The sequence below is a fragment of the Trachinotus anak genome, unplaced genomic scaffold (assembly GCF_046630095.1).
Source record: "Trachinotus anak isolate AG129_WGS33_773 ecotype Australia unplaced genomic scaffold, CSIRO_AGI_Tana_v1 ptg000010l, whole genome shotgun sequence".
NCBI lineage: Eukaryota > Metazoa > Chordata > Actinopteri > Carangiformes > Carangidae > Trachinotus > Trachinotus anak.
In genome coordinates, this window is record NW_027273861.1 from 16,331,184 (window position 1) to 16,354,476 (window position 23,293).

At 41.9% G+C, this 23,293-nt stretch overlaps 1 long non-coding RNA gene across 2 annotated transcripts in view; it reads right to left on the reverse strand.

The window, feature by feature from the left end:
• The window catches only part of LOC139627224 (uncharacterized), a 145,844-nt gene that overhangs the window by 43,046 nt on the left and 79,505 nt on the right, over positions 1-23,293 (reverse strand). The gene's annotated exons all lie outside the window — the stretch shown is intronic.

Here is a 23,293-nt window from a genome sequence, read left to right on the forward strand (position 1 = left end):
CAGTTAATTACCTGAGATGGAGGTACAAGCTGTGAAACAAATAAAAAGGCAAAATCAAGCAGAATTAATTAAAAACATTCAATTCGAATGCTGTCGAACTCTAATGGGTTTTTAAACTTCCTGTCCACCTGATATCCATTACATGAGCAGCTCTAAAGCTATCTGGGTCAACCTCGAAGTGATATCACATTTCACAGCAGAGGCCCCTGTGGACAGGTGAAACTCCTGACCTGTCACTCGCCTTGGAAATGAGAGTGTGTGCCCAGCAGCCCTGTCTTGTTCCATCTTGACCTGAGAGCCGCCCTGTGCAGATGTGTACACAAGAAGAACAGAGGCAGTTTTATTTAGACCTGTAATGGCAGCATTGCGGTCGGGTTCTTGTGACCTCTGCACCCCTCTTTCCTCCGTCCATCCCTCTCTCAGTCCCTCTCTCTGTCAGCAGAAGAGGTGCAGGGCGTGACCTTGAGGCTCTCCGGCCTCCTCCTTGGCTGCAGCCCCTGCAACCAGACGAGAGCAGAGGCTGACAGTCTGGCGCTGCGACCCTTGCGTGCTGTCCAAAAATATCTCCCCCAGCAATGGCACTGCGCTGTTCTGTCCTGACCTTTCCAATCGACACTCCCCTCACCCCCCCATCCCACCAATTGCTCTATCTCTTTCTCCCCTACCTGTACGTGATCCAGGCAGCTTTGCAGCCAGCTTCCAGCCTTTTTTCTTTCTTTAACCAACACCCAGATGACCCAGTTTCAGGGCCCTAAGCCGACCTCTCTGGCTTGGAGAGTAAAAAACCAACTGGGAGCTGTGTGAAAGGTGGATGGTTCAGATGAGATAAGGAAGCAGGCATACACACACATTTGCTCTTGTGCAAAACACAGATGGCCGAGCTTCAAAAATCTGCTCTTTTTATTTTTTTTGCACTTAATCCACTATTTCAAATGACAGGGGGGTGGGTTGGGGGTAGTGTGATTTGTTCTGTAATTATGACTGCCTGAGTGAGGTGTCCAGAGGCAGGGCTGCCCTCCTTTTCCTTTTTACTGAAGCTTTAAAAGTGGAGCCTGTAGAGGTTTGTGTGCCTTCAAATGACAAAAGTGACCTTTCTTATCAGACAAATATCTCCTGTGTGCAGCCTGTGTATGAAAAGGTGTAGGGGTGTGTGTGTGTGTGTGTGTATGTGCGGATTATGTATCTCTCCTACCCACTGTGTGTGTAATGGCAGTATGTCCTGTGCTGTATGTGCGTGTAGCATGTTCACATATGTTCACTGCTGTGTTTTATTAGTTTTTCAGGCCTCACACCTGCCTCTGCATCCTGACATTTGTGTGTTTGTGTGTTTTATGTGTATTCTCAGAGGGACACAGTCAATGACACCTGCTGCAAAACATTATCTGTGGTGCCTCGTTTACAACATGTTTGGTCTCAGCAGGGGTCCTGCCTGTACCCGACACATAAACCAGCAGATAAACACACTGAGAATCCTGGATGGTCTTCACTGAGCTTGTCCCAGTGGCTCGGGTTATTTACTGCACATGTGTCTCTGTTCCGCTGCAACACATTTACATTTTCTGAGCAACGTCTTTTGAATAAAAATTTCACATGGGATATAAAATGGGTCAAATACATAATCCAATACATGGTGGCCATATTTGATTTGAATTATTCTCATAGGACAGTACAAGGTTTCCCCCGGGAACCTGGTTAGCTGTTTGCCTTGACTTTTTCCACAGTCAACCCCAGCTTTGATTTATTACCAGCAAGTGATGCAAGTATGATGTAATCCATCAATGAATGTCACTTGCTGGGCTGCAGCAGACAGATCCTGACACATCTCATCTCAATGTAGTTACAAAATGATGGGCTAAACAGTCGGCTCATTCGTGATCTTCACATCTGCTAATCCGCTCTAACATTTAGTATGTATGATAAATGAGTGATAATGTCTTCTAAAGTCAGAGGAGCTGGTCTTTATTTGGTGGAGGCACCTCCACTATACAACGCTGCTGTGATGTTACTATGGTGACGTTACTTAGGGACAGAGCTTTAATAAAACAGTAGCTTTCACAGTCGATAATCGATTAAACTGTTTCGGTCAAGAAAAATGAAGCAAAAATGCTAAAATGTTCCTAGTTCAATTTTCTGAAATGTCAGGATTTACTGCTTTTTTTAAAATGGTTTTTATTTTATTTTTTATCATTGTAAATTTTATATCTTTGGGTTTTGGACCGTTAAAAGACCTGTGGGTGCTGGTGGGTGCACATGGTTAAAAAGCCTAACTTTTTGACATTTATAGACTAAACAAGTAGTAAACAGGCGAAATATTTCAGCCCTAATTTGGACCCTCCTGCAAAATCTGGCCTCTAAAACAGGCTTCCTAACCTCAAATATTCTTATTTAGAGCTGAAAGGACTGACTAATTGATTTTATCTATTAGTTGATTGACAGTAAAATTAATCGATTACCATTTTGATAGTCAATTAATTTTTTTGTTGTTTTTTTTAATCATATATTTCCAGCTTCACAAATATAATGGTGATTTATGTTGGAAGCTGAATATCTTTTTGGATACATTTTGGAATATAACATTTTATAAACAAAAATAATGAACCGATAATGAAAATAATAGAAAGACCAGTTAAGTCTCTGCAACATTTTTAGATATTTTTTTGGAGCATAGTTACAAATATGAATGAAACATTTTAGTGCTGAGATCCCAAACTAAAGCTCACCTTAACCCTGGTAACAGCATTCTTCCCACTGACTAAAATTATTTGCTTTGTGTGCTCAACACACACACACACACGGAGCTGTTTCAAGGTGATATGTGTTGATTTATGCAGAGGTCAACACGTTTTTTTCTTCAACAAGCACAAAAGGCAACATAAATCAACAAACTACCTCGGACGTGTTGCATCTTGTGTAATGTAAAAAGGTAATTTTTCATTATTTTGTTTCATGGCCAAATACACATGCATACACACACAACACTGCACCAATCATTGTGTATCAGTCTCCATACCCTTGGCTTGCCCTGTTTGAATTTTAATGGTAAGCCAGTGTTAGGCTGGTGTGCCTGAGTGCTCGTCCGCCGGTCTTTTCTCCTTTGATCCACCCATCAGCTGTCTTGCTTTTTTCTTTTACTCTATGTATCAAGGGAAGGATTGTGCTGAGCATGCATGCTTTTCCAGCTCTGCTTTCTCACACATTCAAGCACTAACACACGTGCAGTGACCAGTGGCTGCTGTTGGCCTCGGAACGGTCACATGACATCTCATCGTGGCGGCTCGAAGAGGGCGGCGAGTTACTTATTCACCTTCCCTGCCAGATTTTTATGCACACACCCTCTCACACATATTAATGCACACCAGTGGCCTTCTACATATAAACCCACTTCACTAACCTTTATGGACCCGTCGACCCCGGCTGGGCGTACTTTTACGCAGAGCCGCTGAATCAAACTGCACTGCACCACTTCCAAATGTTAACCTTGGTTTCAACACTCAAGGAGTCTACTGTACTTTGTTCCAGCCACAGGGGGTTATAGATGAGCACAGTTCTGCATATGGCCATCATTCACAGCCCCGGGCTCCCCCTGAGTGTGTGTCTTGAGTGTGTGTAACAAATGGAGCCGAGCAGTAAAGGTATTAATGTGACGGAACGCGCCCTGTGGTGGAAGTACAGCAGGAAGTCACTTTCTCTCCCATCTGGCGCCCTAACAAGATGGAGAGAAGCAGGCAGGTGTGAGGGTTGGTCTGCACCTCCACTGGCTGGATTAGCACTTCTGATGGGAGAGAAGAGAGGAGGACGATCCTCGGCGTAGGCTGTCATTCTCCCTCCTCTCTTCCCCCGCTCCGTCTCTCCATCTTCTCCCTCGTACATCCCCTCGCCTCCTCTGTGATCATTGCTCTCTGCCCCTCACTCTGCAGCGAGTGTGAGAGGGGAGACTCAAAATGAGAATAAATGAGGTGTGGGAAAGGCGTGTGGGCAGTGTGCCTGTTTGCGTGCACGTGCGTGTGTGTGTCCGTGCATGCATACGTCTGCCTTCTACTATAGTGCGTTCAGATCTCTTCCTCTGCTGCAGTGTCTAGCTGTGGATCCAAAAGACCGTCCGGGGACTCTTCATCCACTTGCTGCTGAGCGCCCCAGGGGATGGATTGAGCCTTGCAGGCTGGAATATTATCAATACAGCCCCTCCAGGCAGCCTGGGAGACAGGAGACACAGCCACTGACTCACTCTGCCTATTAGTCTACTGCTGAGCATCGGTGTTAGGGGGAACAGCTGGTTTGACTGGGGGCTCTGCCAACCAGTCGTCGTACTTACCTACTCAAAGTCTTGCTCAGTCTCTCGTTTCACTGTGTTTGTTTCCCTCTTCTTCAGCCTCCATCATCAATTTACTGTCCCTCCCCTGGCCTCGCTCCTTCTCTCACAGATCTCTTGATAATCTTCACACCATTATTTCCCTTCTGTTCTTGTTCATTCCCCTGCCTTTGACGGTGCAAAGGTACACCTACACTCTCAATGTGCTGCCCACTCCTGTAATTGCACACGCCCTGCTCATTATAAGAGCTTTGTTTCACGGGGAATGCTTTGTTGCCCAGTCTCATGTCAGTGTCACTCCTCTGTATTTAAATTTCCATCTCCATTTCATTTCAGAGGTGTTTGATATTCCATTTGTGGAATGAGGAGGCTGACCTTGTATTTGCATTTCAGAAAACTGCAAATTCTTGAAACAAACCATGTGCTGAACAAATGCCAACGAACTCAGTGGTTTGCGGTGATTTCCTGTCTGTCTTACACAACTATTGTGAATCCACTACACTGTCTGCTTCCAAAAATCTTCTACTCTAATGTCAAAAAGAAAGAAAGATAAAGTGTAATTCTGACGCAACAGGGATGACCACATATATTTCAGCAAACATTAATATATAAAATATGTACCCAATGAAGAGTTGAGGGTAATAGATGCATCATTCTCTGAGACACTGTCTAATGCTCAACCTGTGGTCATTTTTCTGGCTTTCCCTCTCTTTGCTGCCAACTACTCAAACGCCAAATCATTCTCAATCTCCACTTTAACCTTGATGATTCACAGGGACAGCTCTCTGGCCGATCTGCTCGCAGCCCCTGCACGCAGGAAACTGGAGAGACCTTCGACAGAAACCACAGCTCAGTCTCTGGAGCCAGCAGCCATTTTGAAAACCTACTCAGATGGTTTAAACAGTCCTAACTGTGACCTCATCTTTTTCAAAACAGGAGGAATTTAAAAAAACGGTGACCCTGCCAACCTCTTAAAGCTGCAAGCTTTTTTCCCTCCTATGTCTGCAATCCCCTTTTTCCTTTCTGACTCCACTTCACGTGTCTGTCTGTCTTTGTTACAGCTCCCCAGTTCCATTTTGTTCCAGCCATTATCCTGCAACAATAAGCCGGACACAGGTCACTGGTGTTAATGACCTCTCCCCGTTGATCCTTTCGGTGTCCGGGTCCACACTAGTAAAGTGAAGACAAACATGTCTGGTCTGGTAAATATCCCCGAGTGTCTCACAAAAAGAGTTTTTCTCCCACAACTCACGATTGTCAGAGTTCAATCCAAAACTCTCAAGGTCACCACTCAAGATCCTGCAAACTTCTGTTTCCTTTCAGCAACAGCAAAACCCATGACGCAGCTGCTCAAAATACTTTTGAAGTTAAGGTGGTACATCAAAGTAGCTTATGAAAATGGATGACTAAAAAACAAACTTTCTTTCAAATGTGAGGCTGACGTTAATTATCCTAGGTACTCAATGGGAGCAAATTGTCCTAGAGTATCTGCAGCTTTTCAGCAACTGAACAAGCTCAGTTTTCGATAATTAGTGGAGCATTCTCACAGCCTCTGAAACTGGAAAATAATTGGCTTCTCAGTCTGCTGGTGTGTCTGCATCTCTCAGCTTGTACAGCTTCATGCTTGAACCTGATGTCACGCCAACGCTAACTGACATTATCACCAAGAAGCAGTATGCACACTTAACACCAAGGAGTTCAATACGATTACGTAAGCCTCGGAGAAATCATCCATATGTAGCAGTGTTATGTCAATCACATATTAAATTTGGTTTCGTTATTTGGTGAGTCTTTTAATTTGCACATGGTGGTGTAAAGTTACTATGTAGACTATTATTCATAGTTTGTACCTCAGTAGATTTAAAAGAGGAACGCACTTCGCACTTTCCAATTTCCACGACTATTTCAATTTTGTGCAACACTGTCACAATGTAGTAGCTTTAACATTAGTGGATCAAAACAAACCTTTGGACTAAAATACGTCTATGATCAACTTCTTATATCAAACAGAGAGAATTAGAATTCAAGGCCTGATACCTGATACAGATGCTGAGGTAAATAAAGGCTCCGCTGTTGCAGTTCAACCAAAAAATCTCTAGGTCTAACAACAAATGTGCTAAGTTGGCAATACTGCAAGCTGTCACTGAACCCCTAACAGAAACTGTTTGCACCAATTCATTTTGAAAGAGCAACGGCTATTGGGGAAACTCCAACTCGGTCGCGAGGCATTAAGCTGACCAATGGTGGAAATATGATCAGTCAACTATGATTAGTCAGTCAGTCACAGACATTTGTGATTATAGGGCTGGCTCCGCTTTTGCGTCCAGCCAAAAACTGTAGTTGGACCACACATATACAAACATTCACAGACACACAAATGAAAGAGCTCTTAATAATAACTCATCATCAATGCTATTCTGCTCAAACAAAATTAAAATATGAACTGTATTTTCATACATTTTTATCTCCACTTTCAAGGGTGCTCAATACACCTGTCAATTTAATTACTTTTGAGCCGGTCTTTTAAACAACATCAACACCCAACAACACTTGAGCAGAGTGATGCTGCTAATTACAGATGTAATGGACACGGGCCTTCAAATGAACTGTCACACAAACTGAAACTTATAATTAAGTTGATAAATTGAAAACAACAGTTTTGGTACATGCTGAATATTTTACCCCAGTAATTTATTGAAACTGCTTATTATTGACAGCGAGTGCAAAAGCAACAGAAAAGAAAGCAGTGAAGTCGGGTAATATTTTATATTTTTCTAATTGTGAACAAATCCCATGAAAAGACCAAAACCAACAATGAACTGATCACGAACTAGCAAGTACTGGTTGTGAAGCCTCCATCCCATTGTCTTTGTCATCCTTCCTTTTGACACAGTCCCTGATTTCTCCCATTGTTTCAGCAAAAAATATAAATACTATATACGTGAATATTTTACCATGTAGCTGTAGAAATGTTTTGAGGGACAATGTTACTCAGAAAATTCAGGAAGTGACATGGACAGCACGCCAGGTCAATGCGTAAGAGTGTCAGAACGACTCTAGCCTGGGTCCTCTTAGGAGAGCCTTCATCAGCTGTGGGTGCAGATTTCTTGTGTAAGTCTGCCACTGATGAATGAATGACTGGATTAATAAACTACTTCTCACCTCTTTTGTTATCGCAGAATATATGCATTTGGACCACAGGCTCTGCTGCTCCAGGAAGTAACAGTCCTGGTTTGTGGAGTTGGCTGCACCAGAGACACTGAAGGCAGATCTCAGCACTGCAGAATTTCAAATGCAAATGAGTGTGACGAGAGAGAAAAAAAGCATGCAAAAGAAAAAAAAAAAAAATTGACTTGATTTTAAAATGAGCATTCCTTTGCTTTACAGTAATTTCAAAGGCCTCGCACAGATTTAAATGTTACAGATCATCTGAGATTTTCTGGAGCTTGAAACCCCAATGACGGTGGAAGGCAAAAAAGAAAGAGCTGCCTTGAACCTTGAACCATGCTCTTCAAACCTATGCAATAATGGATAATTAATTCCAATACCCCTCGTTCTTTTTATCCTTGCGGATGATCAAATGCATTAAGTACTTTCGCTATTTTAGTAGGAAAAGAAAAGAGTCAGAGAAAGACACAGACAAATAGTTGGCTTTATCTGACAGACAGACCGAGAGACAGATGGGGAGAAAAAGATTTTTTTAGGGGAAGTAAACCTGCCAATACACAAGTTATAAGCACAGTACCCTGATACTGATGCCAGCGCCAGACTCTAAGTGTAAAAACCCACTTTGGTGTGTCATGTTTAAAAATCAAGTTGTCAGTCACAAAACCGTGTATATCTCCATCTTTGATTTGAGAGCACCTAAATCCTGAGACGAATCGCTCTAAACCAGGCACTGGATAACTTCTAACGACCTCACAGAGCTCCACTGGGCCAAATGTTAGCTGCTGCCATAGCAACGTCCCACCGCGCTGTATCTGCCTTCCTCGAGGTGACAGGATTTTCCACCAGCTAGAGGGCCACTGCCACGTGTCATGTTGTGAATGTGTCTGTGTGTCGACATGCAGCATCATGTACTGAGCATGTTGCTGACCTTCCACAGTGTCAGTCAAGCTGGGAAACAAGAAGGGAGTGGGAGGAACAGATAGGAAAAAAGATGGTTTGAAAAGCCGTAGTAAGCCATTAGAGGTCATTGAGAAGGTACACCAGAGCGTTTCTTAATGATAAAATTTGGCCTCACCAAATCTCTAAATCTCTAAAAATGACCAAATTTAAGCTAAATCTTTGTTCTTCTTTTAGTCTGGTGTGTTTTCTTCTCCTGCATTTGTCTCTTATTGTGCCGTAAGATGTGTTTACTACATGTTGTTATTGACCCACTAGAGGATTATTAAAACTGTAAATTTCCATGTCAAACTTTTCCTTTTCATCCACCTTAATTTCTCAACATACAGTAGAAAACATGAGTGCGAGGCTGAGAAAGGAATAACTGCATTGCTCGCAGGCTGTTCAGTGAGTCTTTTGACAGCACTTCCCCACGTTAAGATAAGTTTTGCAGCATATTTCAACTAAGAAATATTAGAAAAACTTCATACTTGAATGCCTCAGAGGAGTTTCTCTCTACCAATTTTTTGTACACATATTGTACTTTCGTAAATGAAAACACTGTCCTGTGGCTTTTTTTTTTTTAAAGGTATGTTTTGGGCATAGTACACTTTTATTAGACAGATTAGAGCGCATTAGAGTAATGACAGGAAATTAAGGGAAAGCGAGATGGGGAGCACCATGCAACAGGGATCCTCAGATGGATGTGAAATGGGGACGTTGTGGTTAATAGTTGGTGCCTTGACGCCAGTGGGCACCCTTACTTTGACTTTTTATCAACACCAATCCAATGCAGCAGTCACCTAACTGCGTACTGCATCTAGTAAATGAACAAGACTTTTACTTCCAGGCACCTGAACAGATACCTGAAATAATTACACCCACTTTTTAACACTATCAAATAGGGATGGGCCACAATATCAGAATTTTTGTAGTCGGTACCAATGCCATTGAAATTGAAATTGAGATTTTGACACCAAATTCAATACCACAGCAAAAAACACCAGAGGCTGTTGCCCACACAGTGTGCTAACCCACATACACAGCTTCATAAAGTCAGTGTGCAAGCAGTGGTTTAAACTGACTGAAAATGAGACAAACCAACGGTGTGAAACTATTAATTTAAAAAGTCAGCGTTTTTAACAGGCTGGTGATGCCTGTAGCCTGTTCATGTTGTCAGCACACATTACACACACATTATCAGCTGTTGCTACGTTAAAGTTAACGACTGAAACTCATTCACCTTGATGAACAGATGTGGATGCCCATCTTTGAGCTGCTTAGATAAGTCTGAGGTGTTTCCTCCCGTGGCACTGTTTACAGACTGGCTTTTGGGTGTTTGTAACTTGTCGCTGATGATCCGCGTCAAATACAAAATATCTCCATACACCAGTCATGGTGGGTTTTTTTGCATTGCTGTGGACCTGTTGCTGCACCTGCTGCTCTCAACCAACATGTTGTTGCTATTGTTTACTGTGCCTGCCTTCTTCTCTGCAAGTTTGATGCCAGACTAGAGCAATTGTAGTGTATTATACTCCTCTGCTCAGTCCGGGGATACACATCTCTGCCACCTATAACATCAATGGTACCTGCAGTGCTGGAGAAAAACAAATAATTTCACATTTTCAGAATTTTGGCATCAATTTGGTACCAAAGTTTCAGTTCACATTACATCCCTACTATCAAGTTTCCTGAGCCTGAATCTGAAATCTATAAGGCAAGTTTACAAATCACGTTTCATACAAAGAGGCGATTCAAAGTGCTTTACATAAAAACGGAAAATCACATATACTTCTGCATTAAATTATAGGAAAATCCTACATTTTGTTTTTTTTTTATGTCGAGGTTTTAGTTAAAGTTAAGTCCTTCACTACTTGTCAGACAAAACTTAAAACCCCCACACAAACCTCTAAGCACTACAACAAAGTGAGAGCATGTGACTACTCTCTTGCCTGTGGCTTCATATAAGATGTGAATGTGTGTCTCGACATGTGATTGTGGGGGTATGTGCACTTAATTTGCATTTACATGAGTGTGTGTGCTGTGTCACTGTATTTCTGTGTGTGTTTCAGTTAGAATAACGTGCCCTCACAGAGCAACTCAAAGTGGATGAGCCCAAGGGGCCCGGTGGGGTTGGTAAAAATAGCCCCGAGGCTGATTAGGAGCGAGTCGGCCGGGGGATTTTAAAAACCTGCTCATTACCGCACCTGTAAGGCCTCTTTAAGTAGCCCTTCTGCAGAGCCCAGCTGCTCACATCTGCCAAGAGCTGTTCGCAATGCCCGTAAACTCCTCTCATGCATTCCTCCAGGGGCAGGAAATCACAATGCAAGATGACGACAACGGTGGGTAAAAACTCTGGCCTCAATACATCCCCCAACACAAAAAAGTAACTTTATCTATGCTAAAGTGGCGTGCTGCTTGAATTTTTATTAAGATCCTCATTTTGCTGTTACCATTCTCCATATCTCCATTTACCCTTCCTTTACCCGCCTCAGTTTTCCTCCATCCGTCGTGTGGAGACCATAAATGGTGTAAAGCTGAGGAAAGTTGAAAGAAAGAAAGAAAATGCCAGCTGCATTCCCCACACACCTAAATGAAAAACTGACACAGTCAGAAAAAAGAAATGACTTACTACTCCTCTAAAACAATAACACAAACAGCTCAACCATGGTTGATTAAAGTTGTCCTCCATAAAGGGTATACGAACTCCCTGAGAGCAGGGCTCGGTGCCGTTATTGAACCAGCAATCTGTGGGGTCTGAAGAGGCTACGCCCCTCTGTCAAAGTACTGCTATGAAGTCTGAGCCTGCCCTGACCCCGGTTGACTCCCATCAGCCCTCCTGCTGGGACAGTAAAACAAACTAACCCCCCACAGACAGGCTGTTTAGAAATGTGCTGTACTGAGGCCTGTCCCTGGATGCCTCTTGGAGGGAGACAGAGGAAAAGACAGATACAGTAAGAAAACACTGTGATAACTGTGACTAAATGAAAAACAGTTTTTATCAGTGATCTAATCAAAAACCTCTTGTTAAGGTAAATATCAAAAATGTTTTCATACAACTGCAATATGATGCCAGATAAAACAACAACAACACACAACAGCCCCAGAGCGGTATGTTTCTTCAGACCACTTTGTATCAGCAATTCAACAGGGATTTCGATTTTGATGTTTGGACGTTGGTTGATGTCGGCTGTGTAAGTGAAATAGCTGGATATTTAGTTCCTGGCATGAGTTTTGGCAAACAGCTGGGCTTGGATTCAGTTCAGGATGTGGTGGACTATTTGACGCTGCTGCCATGCCTTCTGCTGTTTTTTTTTTGTTTTTTTTTCCTGTCAATTAATTTTTCTTTCAATTATTCCAGTTCATGTGCAAACTGCATGTAGATAAACACCTTCTGAAAGTACGACTGAAGTGGTATTTCCAGAACTGGCTTGATGAACATATATTCCGTATCTAATAAGTCCAAAATTCTAACTATTGTAACAAGTAGGCTCATTTGTTTGGTTTCATACATTATTATTTTGGTTTAGTGTCTAAATAAAGAGGGGAAATGGACTGTAATTTTAGTTGGACAGCTATATTGTGTGTGTGGGTCTGGAAATCAACACATATATGCATCTTTTCTATATGGTTTCACATGTTTACAAATACCTGTATTCATCCAGTGAAGGTCATCTGAGCCTGGCCGCCCTCATCCGATTTGTATTCACACTTCCTCACATTCACGACTGATAACTGCCTCGTACAATTACAGTCATCTTGTGTTCGCCAGCAACTAACCTTCATGTGTGCACTCACATACGTAAGGGTACACACATTCACATGCACCTCCTTGCAAACAAATGTCAAACACAATCTTTCCATCCTTCCATCTGCCTCCCATTCTTCAATCTTTTGTATCCTCTCTCTCTCTCTCTCCCCCTCACACACACAGCCAGCCACAGCTGTGGGTTTTCACCAAATCCCGCTGTCCTCTCATGTTATAACAGCTCTGAACCCGAGCCCTCAGAGAGAGGGGGCTCACCCACACTATGTTTTCACAGGCCGCAGCATCTGGACCCATAGACGTCACTCTTACAGTGTCCTGTGTGGGATCAAGGACACACTAGAGGATCAAAAAAAAGAGGTGATATATATCACTTATTATTATTATTTAGCAAGAAGTGGATGAGTGAGTGATAAAGTAAAAAGACGTGTGGAATGCTTCAAGATTGTAGATCTTTAGAGCTTTAGAAATCACACCTTTGTTTTTCTTTGTGACCATTAGCTTGTTTTTGCGTCCAGCTCCAAAAGTCTACACTGGGTGTGTAAAAACAGGAAGTGTACTTTAAAGAAATTATTTTGTCTCCTTTCTCTGGCTTTTCTTCCGCAGTTTATTTTTTCTTTCATCTTTTTTCATTCATTTCATTGTCTTTTCCATTTCTCTCTCTTTCCCCCCTGGATCACAGCCCTCCTGACCTGCTTTGTCCAAAGCACACAAACATATTTTCTGTGATGTCTGCCAGCTGCCTGGCTTAGCTTAGCTCACCCCAGCTCAGCCGAGGCTCAAGTTTTTCTGTTGACCACTGGTGAACTGTCCAGCGCCGCTGAAACAATCAGATGGTCCTCAACCTTTTCCAGGCATTTCCTGGGTCACCTGAGCAGCGAGCAGCCCTTCCTCCCCTATATCTTCCCGCTCCCTGCCCCTTGCTGCCTCTTCCTGCCTGGTTTGAAAGGTCCTGAGAGGGGTCTGAGTGGCCTGGTGCGCAAGTGGGAGCCATACTGCAGATATTTATTATTTCATTTAAGTCCTCCCTTTGCTCTGGAGAGTAGAGGGACCACGGATGTCTAACAGAGGCTGAAGGATAGTTCACAAGGTGAACCATCTGAACTGTTGAACCCCGAAGCAGAACTGGGTGTGTGTTTTTATATTTTGTGTGTATGTGTGTGTGTGTGTGTGTGTCTCTGTGAGAGTGCTCTTAAAAAGGCCCCCTGAAGAGTTTAGCAACTATGAGTTTATGTGACATGATAAATTCAGAAGAGAGTACGTGAACCAGTGGCCACACATAAACACAGACACACACAGTCACAGCTGTGCAATTTGGGAGAGGGATGTCTAGAGCCTTTTAAGTAATTGCGTCATTTATTTTATGTTGTTTGGCAAAGGTTACATGTTGAAACACCTTTACACCCACCTTGTCCCCACAAACCCCACAATGTTATTAAAAGGAAACTCAAGTTTTATATCACCAGTGTTTTATTTCCGTAGTTTTTCACCATCAATCATCAGTATTAATAAGTCTGTACTTATCAAGTTAACTATGGCGATCTGGGAACATGGGAGACTTGTTTAAAAAAGCACGACAAGGCAAACCCCCAACTCAGCCAAACAGGAAAATGATTTGTTGGAAAAATCAATCACAGTTTAGGCAGGAAATATAGTAATGACATATGAGGGGTGATTGACAAGTATATCATAAGTATATAAGTATATTGGTAAGCCTAAGGTAGAAGAAGATGAGTTATACAGCTCTCATTACACGCACATGCAGTTCAACTATTTAAGTGATTATGCAGAAAGTTTGAAGTTAATAACTTTTGTGATATTTCTGTTTCGGGTAATTAAAAGCTGCAAGTGCCCAGCTTTCCAGGATGGAGGACATCTTCCAGGCTCTCTCTATGTGTTTGAATTCAGCAGCCCACTTCTTCATCATGCTGTAAGAAGGGGCACCCTCCGCTAGTGTTGCCACCATGTCATTGTGGACCACCTTGGGTGCCCTTGAGATTGATGTTGTCCGTTCACGGACAGTTCTGACTTTGACTTTCATTTTTTCTGAAACAGAAATACCATAAAAGTTATTAACTTCAAACTTTCTGCATAATCACTCAAAGAGTTGAACCACACGTGCACGGAGCTAGAGCTATATAACTCATCTCCTTCTACCTGAGGCCATGAACTTATCAATCACCCCTCGTATATAAATGTCTTTTTGGGTCTACACAGTGAAGGTTTCTATGAGTAATCAGTGGTCACAGAAGTTGGCAGAGGAGCTGATGCACACAACCCTGCAAATCTCAACAATGTGTTGTGCTGCTGTGTGTGTGTGTGTGTGTGTGTGTGTGTGTATAAAACAGCATTTATCCAGCCTTCTGTCAGGTGGGCAGTATGAAGTAAAGAAAAAACATGTTCACATTTGTACATGTGCCACAGAAACATCCACACAAATCCCTTAGGACAACACCCACACACATTTGCTTGCCAGAGTTTTGCATGCACACAGTCTTAGTTTGCAATCAGAGATTTTTACAATCTTTTTGCTCCTGCTTGTGGTTTTGCCTCCAAAGAACCTCTAGAGATATAGCCACAGCAAGAAAAAGTAAGACCAACATGTGATGATAAACCAAAAAATTTGCACTGCTCTCCTCCCTCAGTCTGAGCTCATATTTAAAGCCCTTTAACAAGCAGCTGTTTGTTGGTGGGTCAGTCGTTACAAACTCCTGCTGTGCAGCCAACCATCATTCAAACCAGAGTTTCCTAAGATACCAAATTTGTCTCCCTGAAATTTGGGGAAATGTGCATTAAATTATGCAGCAGACATCCTTTCATCAACATTTGCACTTGATGTAATGGTGCAGCCATAAACCAACTTTATATAAGTGCCTATTTACAAAATAATATATAATTTGTGGATGTCTGGGTGAAAAGAAAGGTTTATCTTTAGTGTATCTGTCTACACACCCCATTGTGTGCAGGTTTGTGCATGGGTACACACTTATTTCCATTTTGTGTATATGTGAGTATTCAGAGTAAACTGAGGTTTAACCTGTTAGGGGAAACTTCAATGCAGTCTGGCCAATATCAGCTCCTTCCCCAAAGCCAAATGGAGGCTGACTGGGGAGAGCTGGAGCACGACAAACCAAAGCAGCCCAGAGTCCTAACATCATTATAGGGCTGAGAGAGGCAATAAAGCCAAGTCTTGGGAGATTACCTCTGCTGCAGCCAGCGTACAAACCCACTGCTCTCTGTTTTGTCTGTGCGAAATTTTTGTCTGGTCTTGTACAACAACATGATAGATGATTGAGACTCGAGGCTGCATGTGAACTCATCCTGGTTTTCATCACCTGGAGAACCCATTGATACATTTATATGTCAATGCTTATTGCGAGTGCGTGCTACAACCTTGGGACAAAAGAAAGCAGTTTTTACGAGAGTGACTACGGGCTTTAATTTCAGATGGTAACGTGTCAGCATGGATGTAAGCTGCCTCAGAACCAAGACGTTACAGATGAAAGTATCACTTAGCGGAACAAGACGGGGGTGGATCCCATCTGCAACCAGTTGCTCCTGGGGAGGAATGAGATTAATGATTTTAAGAACATGATGAATGGCTAAGATCGGTGATGACAGGCCTTGAGTGACAGGTTACAGGTGTAGACTCTGCCAATTCCCAAAACTCTGCATTCACTCCGCTCCTTTCTTCTTCTGAGGAAACAAGTGCAACAGCCGCTCTTGTCTGCCTGCGTCTTTTCTACTCAGCCAGCCGAGACGGCGTTCCCCCGTCTAATGTTATTAAGCAATGTGTGACCTTTGACCCACTGTAATAAACACGGTCAGCCACGGCTATGAAGTCTGGCTGTCGGTAGTCACCAGCTGAATCCCTGGGTCTTTGCTGCTTGTTTGCTGCCCTCAGTCTTAGCCAAGCAGAGAAACAGTTAAGCTGTCACACACCAAAGAGGACAAGTAGCAGCCTTTTGTACAACACAGTACCAGTTGGCCTGATTGTTGGGAAGAAAAAGGAAAATCAAAGGGCTGCAAAAACAGCTGCAGATGGGGTTAGGGTTACAAAATAAAGATGATGAGGACCAGGCCAGACTGTGGTCATTTGTGGGAGACTGACTGTCGAAGTTTTACAGCCATTAGAGAGCGGCTGGTATTCAACTTCTGACAAGACGTCACCTTTCACTAACTTTTGCCATCGACGCTGCTTCAGATCTGCAGTGGCATCAAAACTGAAGCGATGACTGAGAGCAAACTGAAACCTTATTAATGAACCCTGTCATTTCATTTATTGTTGTTACTTAATGCAAACATTCCTACTGTTTTGACTTCCTCTTTTGCCACTGACTGGAACATTTCTTTACGGCCAGTCTTGAAGATTGATGTATTGCTTGATTTATTAATTTATGTGGAAATGAATTTTACTTGGGGCTGGAATTATTAACTTAGGTTACTAAAACCCAAAGATTCTCGGTTTAATATCAGCTAAAAAAAAGAAATTAATTAAATTCTTTTAGCTGAGAGGCTGAAACTAGGAAATATTTGGAATTTGTGGTTGAAAATTGACTTTTAATGATAATCACTCATCAAAATAGCTGCAAAAGAGCCGTTGACCAACTAATCAACTTGCTGACTAATCTTTTGAACACTTATTTTACTGCCATTCATGTCTAATTTATTTAAATTCATTTCAGGTTTTGTGCTCCCTTGCTTGATAATCTGGAAAGCATGTTTTAACATATTTTAAAGTTTTATTTATTAAACAAATACTTTTAAAAAAGCATTGATTAATTCTTTTTTATAAAATTTTATGCAGAACTTGATAGTTGTGAAGTATGTATTATATTTAAAAATATGGGAAACACTGGGAATGCAGTATGTACTAAAATTGCAGCACAGCTACTATAGAGCTGTCCAATATCTTGTTGGCTGGGTACCAATGGTTACTGAGAGACTAATTATTATATTTATTTATTAATGAAAAAACACTTCACACTAAAGGACAGCAAATGGCTTTGGACTGGTTTGTGGCGTACGTGTGGTGTATGCTTCCACATATTCACTTGTATGGTTACAAGTCAGGACGAGGAGAGGGTTAAAAAGAGCAGAGAAAAGTCTGTGGGCTGAGATGGACAGATGAAGGGATCAGGTAAAAGTGTAAAAGCTGTTCTCCTCTCATGAGTTGCCCTACAATGGTCCTCTACACATGCTGCACTTTTTCCTCTGAGTCAAAATAAAAGGCAGCAGCAGGGGGCTCACAGGCCTGAATCACGGCACTCTGTAAACGGACCTGACAACCTCTGATATTGCATCCTCTTTTCCCTCCTCCCCGGAAGGTCCTCACTTTTCTCCCCGCTCGCTGACTCTCCCTTCGTTCTTCTTTCTGAGGCCCTGCAGTGAGCGTGCAGCAGCTGCTCAGTGGAAACTCTTTCAGACGGTTTCTGTCTAGCAACCAGGTATGCTGGATGCTCATACTATCAAGCACGTACAGTCGGTCAAACAGGACCACACTGCCGACACTAAAAGACTAGTTAAAAGCACAACTTATCTATATGGCCGAAGGTTGCAAGATACATGTATACACCATCTCTGCAATTAGTCTAGTGGTCAATTGTTTTCCTCTTACTTTCTCTCTTCTTTTCTTCCTATTCATTTTCTGCATCTGTAATGGCCAGTAGACAGTGAGTAATATGGCAGGGAATTACATAGAAATGTTCATTTCTCATACATGGGAGGATAAACTTAAAATAGGACGCTAGTGATCAGAAATGCCCCCTCCCAAAGAAAGGGGGAAAAAAAAAATGCAGCAGTCACCTTGGATACAATGATTCTTACCCTCAAATTTTCTTTTGCAATCGTACGGACACAGACACACACACGCCTGCAAACACAAACGCAGTCAACATAAAGACTTGCTCTAGCTCAAATGTACTTTGCTTCTCTCTTTTGCACACAAACACACACACAAACACGTACACACACCCACTGGGAGGCTTTACAGAGTGCCCGCCTCGATGTCCAACCTCGCTGTTGCGCAGAGCTCATGAAATCTGGCTGTCATGCGTCGACTTGACAAGTATCCTTGACAAAGCAAATCCCAATCTATATGCAGCGTGGCAGGCAGGGACCTTGTCAAATGCTAATGCCAGGGACACTTAAAAGGTTGTTGCCCTCTGTGGCTATTTTTATAAACAGTATATCTCCCTGGTATTCCTGTTTGTGGAGCAGTACTGGAGCGAGCCAGCTGGTGGCGGTGTCTGCACTTGCTTCATCAATCACTCCCTTTCGCTTTCTCTCCCTCTGCCCTCTCTTCTTGTTATTCATTAAAGCGCCTCGGAATAATAAGTCCCCAAGAAACTGGGAACATGTGATGAAGTCGTAGTTAATAATGTATACGCCACCCTCTCCCTCCCACCCTCCATCTTTTTCTCCCCACTTCTCCCTCTGCCTCTCTTCCTTAATTCTCTCCCCATTCAGCCTCCCTCCACCACACAACTGCGTGCTCCACCACACTCAATGCGCCCGTGCCCTTGCGGTGAATGGGGGTAAACATGCATTAACATATTTATATCTTGAGCCCCCATCCGAAAAAATTGTGACAACAACGCCGATGTAAATGGGCTCATTTGAAAGCCTTGAGAACACAACTCCTTTCACACTTCAACGCCACTCTTTAATTATGCCGTCTTAATGTGTCGGTGAACCCTAACATGCCCGAAGTCTGCTCCAGAAATGGCCACTTGCATGTTTTGGCTGTTGTGGTCGTCACAGAGAAGGGTCACACACTGAAAATGAGCTCCCACACTCGCTGTTGCACAGACTCTCGCGGTGTGTGTGTGTGTCTTTGGAGAGAGATTTAGGTGCTGTGATCTGTCTGAGAAGCCCAGCTGCACTTCTTTATGATGCTCTCAGTGATGTAGCAAGCGGTGCGTTTGTGTGCTCCATCTCATGTAGAACACTGCACACTTTGAGCCTCATGCAGATCACATCCGAGCTCCGCAAGCAACTTCAAACAGAGCAAACGAACACAGGCAGAAAATGTGTTTAAGCCATCAAGGAGATTTCATTTTTTTTCCTTCTCCCCCTCTTTTTCTTTTCTCCATTTTCTCTGCAAGAAATCAAACCTGAATCCTGAATATAACCAGGTTTTTAATCAGCATTTAGGCCCCTATGGCTTCAAGGTGCAGACCCAGCGACTGTCTTCTCTGTCTGGGTCAGAATGTTTTGTTGATCTCATTTTTAATGTTACTTGTTTGTTCAGTGCTTACGGGCTGTGACTTTTTCCCCGTGAGCAGGCCTTAAGGGAGATGCACTTTCAACGGCACAAATGAGAACGATGGGGACGTCATTGTTCTGCATTGGCGGCTCAATTATTGAAGCGCAACAATCAATACCGTAGCTCCGGAGTATTTTTATAAGGAGCTGAGTAATGCATACTGCTCATGACACTGTCACAGGAAATGGAGGATAATACTGTGTACACTGTGGAAAAGGCAGGCTCAGGAGAATCCAAATCGATTTAATTCAATTTGGGTCAGCCTGTCTTATTTCAAGGTGGGTTTTTTTCACTTATGAGCAAGAAAAGAGAATCTGGACAAAGTCTCTCTTACACTCCAGCCTGCCCCCCCCCCCCCCCTTTTTTTTCTTTCTTTCTTCCCTTCCTACTTTTATTTGTCCTGGAAAGAAATGACTTGTGTTACGGGATAAAACATTTATTTAAAAAATTGACTGTATCCCTCATGCTTCTCTCTCATTCTCTCTCTGTCTTTCTCTCCCTCATAAGCTCCAGATGCAAATGTGAGTGTGTCTCTTCCCTATAAATAGCATTTGCCAGAGGGTTTCTTCCAGGAGTCAGCCACAGTTTCTCTACCGTACCAAAATAACCAGGGAAGGGAAAAGTGTGAGAGCAACACTGTGGCAATACAGCCATTCTCACATTCAGCCGGAATACTCTATCAGCATAGAGATAAGTATGGAGAGGAGAATGAAGAGAGAAAAAAAAGTTTTGAGTGATTCGTCAGCATGACCTGAAGCAGGCTCCTGATAGGACGCCTGCCTGATGGTGCTCTGTCTTGATTGGCTGTTGCAACATGCCCCAGTTTGGTGCATATCTTTCCCTCATGGTTGGAGACTTGAGTTTAATGAATCTCACAACTGTCCATGGTGTTGATTATAAGAACTTTACAATTAGCCTTTAAATGACAGTGTTGTGTATTTAAATGTTATAAATAGAGTGTGCAGAGTTATCGGCACTCTGACGATAAGCTAAAGAGGCTTTAAAAAACAAGAAATTAGAAAATTGAGAAAATTGTAGGGTTTTTTTTTCAGTTGTGATTGCTCTGTAAATTTAATTTTCTTTATTTCTATTTCTTCTGTGAGAACGTATTTTACTGTGAATGTGTGTCAACCATTGCCTCAGTGTTCAGTGTTTTGTGTCTGCTGAGCGTCTCTGTCATGCATTCGCTGCAGCATTATTGGATCTATTTCAGTGGGTTTTCAGGTATATGGAGCAGGCAAGGCTGTTAATGTCCCCGTAGCAGCAACTACATGGCTGAATACGTAATGTCAAGGTGTCATGATTCGGATGGTGAACCACCAACATTAAGTGCCTCACTGTGACCGAGACAGAAATATAGACTATCTGATGGTTTATTTCTTCTGGCTACATTTTTCTTGAACTTAAAAGAGGAGAATTTAAAGTGAGAATTTAAATTTATCTGTATTTTTACATCATTGCTAATACTGTGATTTGTGCATCATATCATTGTCATATTTGCTCATGTACATCAAACAGCACAAAAAGCAACTGAAAACAAAACTAACACTCACAAAAGCTAAATAAATCTTAAATGCATAACCAAAGAGTGATCTAGTTATGCTCAATAAAGGTATGGTGAAAAAAAGGTTAATTTGATAAAACAAAATCACTGAGCATTTCATTTAGAAGCTTCAATTATTGTAGCTATCCCTTTCTTTGCAAAATGTTTCTGAACCGCACATATCACGCCTCATTACTACAATAAAATATAATTTCCTCATTTCCCAAATGTAATGAAAGTAGCTCATTGAAATAATTTATCTTTTATTTTATTTTTCTCTCTTCTTTACTAAAATGTACTGATAGTTTTTAAAACATCAAATATGTATTAAAAAATGTGATTGAAATTGTATTATTATCCAAAAATTCATTATTTATATGAAAGTATAATCAAACCTTTGCTTGGAATTTTATATGATAAAGAAAATGACCTATAAACTACTTTTTTTTTTTAACATTCACACAGTACATTTCAGCACATTTTTTTTCTACAGCAACCTCTACTTGCATTTGGTGACGATCCAAATAGTTGTGTTTTGTGTGTGAATAATAGCTGTCATCCAGAGGGAAGTCGCTTCTACTGTGTCTCACTACGAATGTTCACAAAATAATTGAACTACTAATCTTTGATGAGACTTGAAAAAATTTAACTCAACAGCACTCAATTGAGAATTTAAAAGGAGATTTATTTGGTTCTTTGCCTGAAGGTTGGAGGGACGGCAATGTGGACTTTTTGATGTAAAAACTCTTGTGCAAGCTGTGGAGAATCTGAGTGAATGTGGCACAAACCCTCTCAGTATGTACACTCTCTTTATGATCCCTTTCACTTTGATTTTAGTGGCACAACACAAGCAAACACTGACTGATATCATGCAGGTACACAGATGCACACACAGTCCCTGCCTCTCTGTCCTCATTAGGGAGGCTGCATTGTTTCACAGCTGATTGTGAGGACTGCACAAAGTGATCCTGATGAAGTCTTTATTTTCCATCCCAGCTCACTAATCAATTTCATATTCTCTTTTCCCCCACGTCCCCCCCTTCTGTCTCTTCCTGCGTCTCTTTCTCTCTGTCTCTCTTCCTAAAAGCCTGACACAGAGCCAGGAGTGAGACAAACACCCATGGAAATCATTTCAATAAAGACTGCCATCATATATCTGTGGTGCTAACACTGTGATAGCAGGATTCATAGCAATTTAATTAGCTAAAAGGAGTAGGGTGATGGAAACGTCTCAGCCTGATAATATTCGCTTTACTCGCCAAGCTTTGTGTCAAAAAACCAATGACAAATGTGTGAGAAAACCCTGTTTTTCAAATGAAACACAAGTTATTTATGAAAATATTCATGTGGTTCTAGTTTTGGGGACCTCGCAGGCATGTGATTGCATGAGTTTATTCATACATTCAAATCTGTGAGTGCTAGAAAAAGATGACATAGGGTCACTTACATGAAATACAACTGAATGAATGAGGATAAAAAAAAGTGTGGAAAAAAAAAATCAAATACACACAAAGCCATTTTACTCGTGTAACCAGAGTGAAGCCATGCACAGCCTAAACATTGATTATACAGCACAATCTAAATAAATGGCTGCCCCTTGTTACTTAATGTATTCATTCAAACCAACCTGAATTGCATTCCCTGTGAATGATATCACTGTTGATGAAAATGCATGAACACTTGTTCACAGGCCCAACCTTTCAGAGACTGCAGTGGCTCTTCCCTGAAGAGACTGTACTCTTGAATTGTTTAAATCTCCCTCTCACTCTCTCCCTGTCGACTATTCCCACAACATGACACAGGCATGAGACCCATGTCGCCGCGGAGCTGCCTCAGTCCTGCAACAACGCTCTCTAATCCAGTGGTGTTTTCAAAGCAAGATGAAGGGGCAATGGAGTGCACACAAGTGCAGATTTTAGTGGAGCAGCTAAGCTATGGTAAAATATTTGGAGCCAACAGAGCACAGATTTAGGAACAGCACGTTCCACTCCACTAGACGCCATTTTTAGGGTGTGTGAATATATGGATGACACTGCCTTTTGTCAGATTGGGTGTGTGCTTATTTTAAATATTTTGCCTGTTAGAGGGAATGTAAGGAAACTCTACACAATGAGTTACAACTCTGACACTGAAAGAACTAAAACTACTGAAGAACAAGACCGCCAGCTTTTATTAATAAAAATATATAAATTTAATGAATGAAAAAAAAAACTATAATCAGACTGTCAATGCAACATTGCTGCAAATGAATGATATTGTACTATTTCAAAAACTGTATTCAGTATAATAAATATACAGCATGTC